This window comes from Saccopteryx leptura, chromosome 1 (assembly GCF_036850995.1).
Source record: "Saccopteryx leptura isolate mSacLep1 chromosome 1, mSacLep1_pri_phased_curated, whole genome shotgun sequence".
Lineage (NCBI taxonomy): Eukaryota > Metazoa > Chordata > Mammalia > Chiroptera > Emballonuridae > Saccopteryx > Saccopteryx leptura.
In genome coordinates, this window is record NC_089503.1 from 104990842 (window position 1) to 104997087 (window position 6246).

At 45.1% G+C, this 6246-nt stretch overlaps 1 non-coding gene across 1 annotated transcript; it reads left to right on the plus strand.

Annotated features, from left to right (window-relative positions):
• Window positions 1-4767: 4767 nt before the first annotated feature.
• TRNAS-AGA (transfer RNA serine (anticodon AGA)) lies at window positions 4768-4843 on the plus strand. The gene has a single exon. It is a non-coding gene; the product is annotated as a tRNA-Ser (tRNA).
• Window positions 4844-6246: the final 1403 nt, after the last annotated feature.

A 6246-nucleotide genomic window follows, 5' to 3' on the forward strand; every position in this document is an offset into this window, starting at 1 on the left:
ACAAAACAAAAAAATCCAGCTTGGTACTGCCATAAGAACAGGCATACAGATCAGTGGAACAGAACAGAGAACCCAGAAATAAACCCAGTCCTTTATGGTCAATTGATATTTGACAAAGGCGATAAGAACATACAATGGATAAAGACAGTCTCTTTAATAAATGGTGTTGGGAAAATTGGACAGGTAGATGCAAAAAAATGAAACTAGACGACCAACTTACACCATTTACAAAAATAAACTAAAATGGATAAAAGACTTAAATGTAAGGCATGAAACCATTAACATCTTGGAAGGAAACGTAGGCAGTAAGCTCTCCGACATCTCTCGCAGCAATATTTTTGCAGAATTATCTCCACAGGCAAGTGAAATAAAGGACAGGGTGAACAAATGGGACTATATCAAACTAAAAAGCTTTTTCCCAGCAAGAGACACCATGAACAAAATAAAAAGACAACCCACACAATGGAGAACATATTTGACAATACATCTGATAAGGGGTTAATAACCAGTATTTATAAAGAACTTCTAAAACTCAACACCAGGAAGGTAAACAATCCAATTAAAAAATGGGCAAAAGAACTGTATAGACACTTTTCCAAAGAGGAAATACAAATGGCCAATAGGCATATGAAAAAAATGTTCAATGTCACTAATCATCAAAGAAATGCAGATTAAAACCAAAATGAGATACCTCCTCATATCTGTCAGAATGGCACTCATTAACAAAACAACACACAATAAGTGCTGGTGAGGGTATGGAGAAAAGGGAGCCCTCCTGCACTGCTGGTGGAAATGCAGACTTGTGTAGCCACTGTGAGAACTGTATGAGGTTTCCTCAAACAATTAAAAATGAAACTGCTTTTTGACCCAGCTATTCCACTTTTAGGAATATATCCTAAGAATACCAAATCACTGATTCAAAAGAAGATATGAAACCCCATGTTTATGGCAGCATTGTTTACAATGGCCAAGATCTGCAAACAGCCCAAGTGTCCATCAGTGGACGAGTGGATTAAAAAGCTGTTGTACATATACACAATGGAATATTACATGGCTGTGAAAAATAAGGAAATCTAACCTTTTATGACAGCATGGATGGACCTGGAGATAATTATGCTAAGTGAAATAAGCCAGGCAGAGAAAGAAAAATATCATATGATCTCACATATATGTGGAATCTAATGAATAAAGTAAATTGAAGAACAGAATAGAGGCAGAGACAGGGTCAGAAGGACCAGAGGGACAGAAATCAGAGGGAAGGGGGATGAGGGGATTGAATCAGAGAAGGTGAAGGGATTAGTGAAACTACATAGCTGTAACACAGAGATATAGATAACAGAATAGCAAATCCTAGAGGAAAGGGGGGAGGGAGTTATGGGGAGTGGGGCAAAGGGGGTATAAAAAGGGACACAGGGGTAGGGGGGTTAGGGAGTTATATTCAGTGGGACACTTGAATCCATGTAAACACAAATTAAAAATTAATAGAAATTAAAACATATATAAAAACAAACAAAAATAAGACAGGAAAGAAGAGAGATTTGAAGCACCAACTCATAGTTGCAGCACCTTAGTCATTTATTCATTGCTTTCTCATCTGTGCCTTGACTGGGGGGCTACAGCTGAAACAGTGACCCCTTGTTCAAGCCAGCGACCTTGGGCTTCAAGCCAGTGACCATCGGGTTCAAGCCAGCGACCATGGGATCATGTCTATAATCCCTCATTTAAGCCGGCAACCCCATTCTCAAGCTAGTGAGCCCACGCCCAAGCTGGCAACCTCAGGGTTTCTAACCTGGGTCTTCAGCATCCCAGGCCAACACTCTATCCACTGCACCACCACCTGTTCAGTCTAATATTTATTCAAGTCTTTGCTGGGCTCTGTGATACCAGTCACATGAAAAAAGGTCCTTGCCTTCAAAGAGCTCAAGGGAGCTAAGACAAGCAACCAAACCCAAAACCTTATATGCCAAAATGTTGTCATTGAAGAGAAGTGACAATTGTCTGCACCGGTATAGTTCATGAGATTTTTTTTTTTTAATCCAGGGGGCTAGAATACTTTTTCTTTGGGAAAAAATGTCAGCAGGTATAGTCTGATAAAAGGTAGCAGCATATCCTCCTCAAAGTATGACTGACACACTGTTCATTCATTCTGTACTCTCTCCTGTACGCACCTCCCCACCGAAGCCCCGCACAGACCCTGACGTGTGTCTGATGAGGACCAGGGATGCCAGCAGGCCAAGGACGAGACTGAGGGAGGGAGACGTACAGGATGGAATCAGTGGTCCGTCTGTTCCTGCTTTTCTTACATATCCCTCTTCCCCTGAATGTTTACCCTCGTTCATGTATTTCTACTTTTCCAATTTAAACAGCCAAATAGTGGTCATTTAAGATGTGCTGGATAAATTACTCTCCTGCTCAAAGACATTCATTGACTTTCTATTACTAGAAGTCAGTAAAACTCATAAGCCCCAAACGAACATTCTAACCTTTCCCTGATTACAATCCTCTGCAGAGCCTCTGGCCCGTAAACCAGACTCACACTGTGGGATCACTCCTATCAGTCATCAGAGCTGCTCACAAATCTCACACATACTCAGGCTGCTTTTCCTGCCCTCAGTGCGAAGTTTGGGTGATCCTGTGTCACACCCCTACCTGCACGAAGGTAAAAACGCCAGGAGCTTTGTGGTGGGCACCTGAGAAATGGCTCTGCTGACCACTGCCCTCTGGTGCTTTCATACTTGGGTTGTGTCCTCCCTTCGAGTGTAGGCTGAACCTGGTGCCTTATTTCTGATGAATAGAATATGGGGGGGCGCTCCTAATGTTAGGTAATAAAGACAGTGGCCCCCATCTGCCTGGCATTCTCTCTCTGACTCTTTCACGTGCTTGCTCTGATGAGAAAGCCACTTAACAAGAAACTAAGGGTGGCCTCTGGCCCTCAGTCCCACAGTCCTCGAGGAAACAAATTCTGTTCGACAACCAGGTGAGTGAACCTGCAAGTGCATCCCCGCCAAGGGAAACCCCGAGATGACTGCAGCCCAGCTGACCCCTTGATTGGGGTTCTGTGATAGACTCTGTGCTGGACAGTCCAGCTAAGGGCTACAGAAATGGTAACACAGTGAATGCATGTGGTTTTAAGCCACTAGGTTTTGGGCTAGTTTGTTATGCAGCAATCAATAACAGTACTATTCCCCTCCCCCTGCCAGGAAACCCCAAAAGCACAGATGAGGTGCACCCCAGCCCTAAGAGGCTGTGATGAGCAGCACCGTCCACCAACCCACACTGAACAATCAGTGTGAACAAGATCAAAAAGTCTGTCCCTTTGGGTTGTCTGTCGTTGCAGCACAACTGAAAAGTGCATCATTTATGTGCAAGCACTGTGGGATTTTAAAGAACAATCCAAATGTATTGTTCCTATAACCTGACTTTGGGACCTCGCTTCTTCATATCTACTCACGTGTACCATTCTTCAATCTGTTCACTCCCACAAACTACTCCCTAACAACCCCTCCTCTGAGCACTACCCACCCCTACACGTCTCTCTCAGATCACATATTACAACTGTAATTAACTCTGTGTATATGCGTTTATCATCTATTATCCCCATTAAAATATAAACTCAACGAGGGCAAGGACCCTACTGGCTTTATTCATCATTATAATTCCCAACACCTGGCAGAATGCCCAAAACAAATAATTAAATAAATATTTAGAAAAATGAATTAATTTGCAACACTCTTGTTCTCCTCTATACGCTCATGTTGACACAGTCATGGACTATTTTGTTGGTTATTCTAATATCTCACAAGTTTATAAACTGTCTCCCAAGCAAATTCTGAGTCTCTTGAAGCCTGAGTCGCATCCTTCTCTTGGCCGGGGCACCTGCATTATAACATAGGATGCCTTACACACAGCACAATGCCTTGCTCACAGTTGGAACACAGTAACTATTAAATTAATAATAGGCCACACACTTAACAAATTACTGACGTATATATTAATATGTATAAAACAAGCTTACATCAATATAATGGTGCAAATGCTATTCTTAAGGTTAAGTCAAGCAAATGAGTGAGGAGTGAGAATTGAGGAAAGACAGGAAAGATTCTCCACAGGAGAGCATGGGGAGAAATCTGCAAGGGGGAGAGAAGTGACCTCACAATGAATAGACACAGTGTCAGGCATCAGGCTAAATGCTGCATGTGTGTTATTTGGTTTAACCATCAAATCAGTCGCACAGTAGGTCTTTTATCCCTACTTCAACAACAAGAAAGCCAGGGCTCAGAGAGGTGACATGATTTGCCCACGTTCAGCAAGCTAACCAAGGCAGAAGCAGCCCAAACCCAGAACTGCCTCTCTCCACGACACAGCTCCTCCTTCCACCCCGGAGCATGAGTTTGGGTTTAAGCCTGAGTCTGACATCTACCAACTCTATGGACTTGGGCACTTTGCTGAACCTTCTTGCCTTGGTTTCCAAATTGTGGTTAATCACAGCACTTATCTCACAGGGGTTGCTGTGAGTATTCCGTGAGATAACATATGTAAGTGCTTTGAACAGTCCTGGGTCATAGTAGGTGTTCAATAAGGCTAGCCATTGTTATAATTTTTTTAAGTGAATTTCAGAAAAAGGAAAAAAAACCTTTTCCCCTCCCCCCAAAAAAGAATCTCTACTCATGGTCCCTGTCACTGACATCTGCTTTACTTGCTGTTCTTATGGCCTGAGCTTCAGGACAGCAATGGAAGGAAGCTTTGGGGACACTAAAGACAGATTAGGCCCTGGCCGGTTGGCTCAGCGGTAGAGCGTCAGCCTAGAGTGCGGAGGACCCGGGTTCGATTCTCGGCCAGGGCACACAGGAGAAGCGCCCATTTGCTTCTCCACCCCTCTGCCGCGCCTTCCTCTCTGTCTCTCTCTTCCCCTCCCGCAGCCAAGGCTCCATTGGAGCAAAGATGGCCCGGGCGCTTGGGATGGCTCTGTGGCCTCTGCCCCAGGCGCTAGAGTGGCTCTGGTCGCAACATGGCGACGCCCAGGATGGGCAAAGCATCGCCCCCTGGTGGGCAGAGCATCGCCCCCTGGTGGGCGTGCCGGGTGGATCCCAGTCGGGCGCATGCGGGAGTCTGTCTGACTGTCTCTTCCTGTTTCCAGCTTCAGAAAAATGCAAAAAAAAAAAAAAAAAAAAAAAAGACAGATTACCTCCCACCTGCCTGCCCCCTACGCCATGACGTGTGCCCACCTCACACACTGCGCTCCTTAGCACAGAGCCCACACCGCTAATGCACGGAGTGCGACGCTGACAAATCCTCAAGCAGCACCAGCTATGTGATCTGCGGGGCCCAGTGCAGAAAGAAAATGCAGGGTCCCTTTTTCAAAAGGTACGAAGGCTCTCAAGACCATGAGAGCAGATTATTGAACCAAACAGAGGCCCTTGTCAGCCTGGGGCCTGTGCAACCACCCAGGTCACACCCCATGAAGCTGTCTCCTGTCCTCAGCCATCTCCAGAGGGGCTTACAGCTGGCAGAGGGGGAGGAAAATGAGCCAGCTGACTTCCACCTTGGCTTCTCCACCCAGGCAGACCCCGAAGTCCAAACATGCCTTCCTGCAAATTAACTCAGTATTTTGATTAAAAACCATGATAAGCTCGTGGGTGCAACAAAAAGAGAAATTGATGTTTTCTTACAACTCATTAGACCACCTTTACTAATTCCAGAAAGAGAAAGATGATATAAAATAGAACGATGAGTATAAAACCGACTCTGCGCGCAGACGAGGGTGAGCAGTTGCAGGAGCATTAATTGCTAGGTCGCCTCATTACTGATTAAATAAGAAATTTCAAATACCATAAGACAATTGTGATTAAATGTATGTCATTATAATCGAGCGTGTGGTTTACTGCCTCCCGCAGAATCGGCAGGTCATCTTCCTGCTTTGTGTATTTGGAAAGGGCGCATCTCTTCAGGGGCAGCACACACAGCTGTTATTTCTAGACAGCCCCAAAACCTGTGCTGTCACAGCCTAAAATACAGCTGCATTTGCAGGGTGGGGAAGAGCGTGCTGTACAATAGGGAACCTGAGATGGTGGGAATAAATTCAAAGTGCTGTCAGGGCTGGGCACTTTCCCCCTCCTCTCGTTACCTGGCTCTGAGTTTTCTGATGCCAGGCTTGCCGGCAGTCCAGCTGGTTTAGGAGTCATTTGGGGGTGAGGGGGAGCTGGGCATCTACTTGGCTCAAAGAGGAAGCTCCAAGCCCTTGAAACT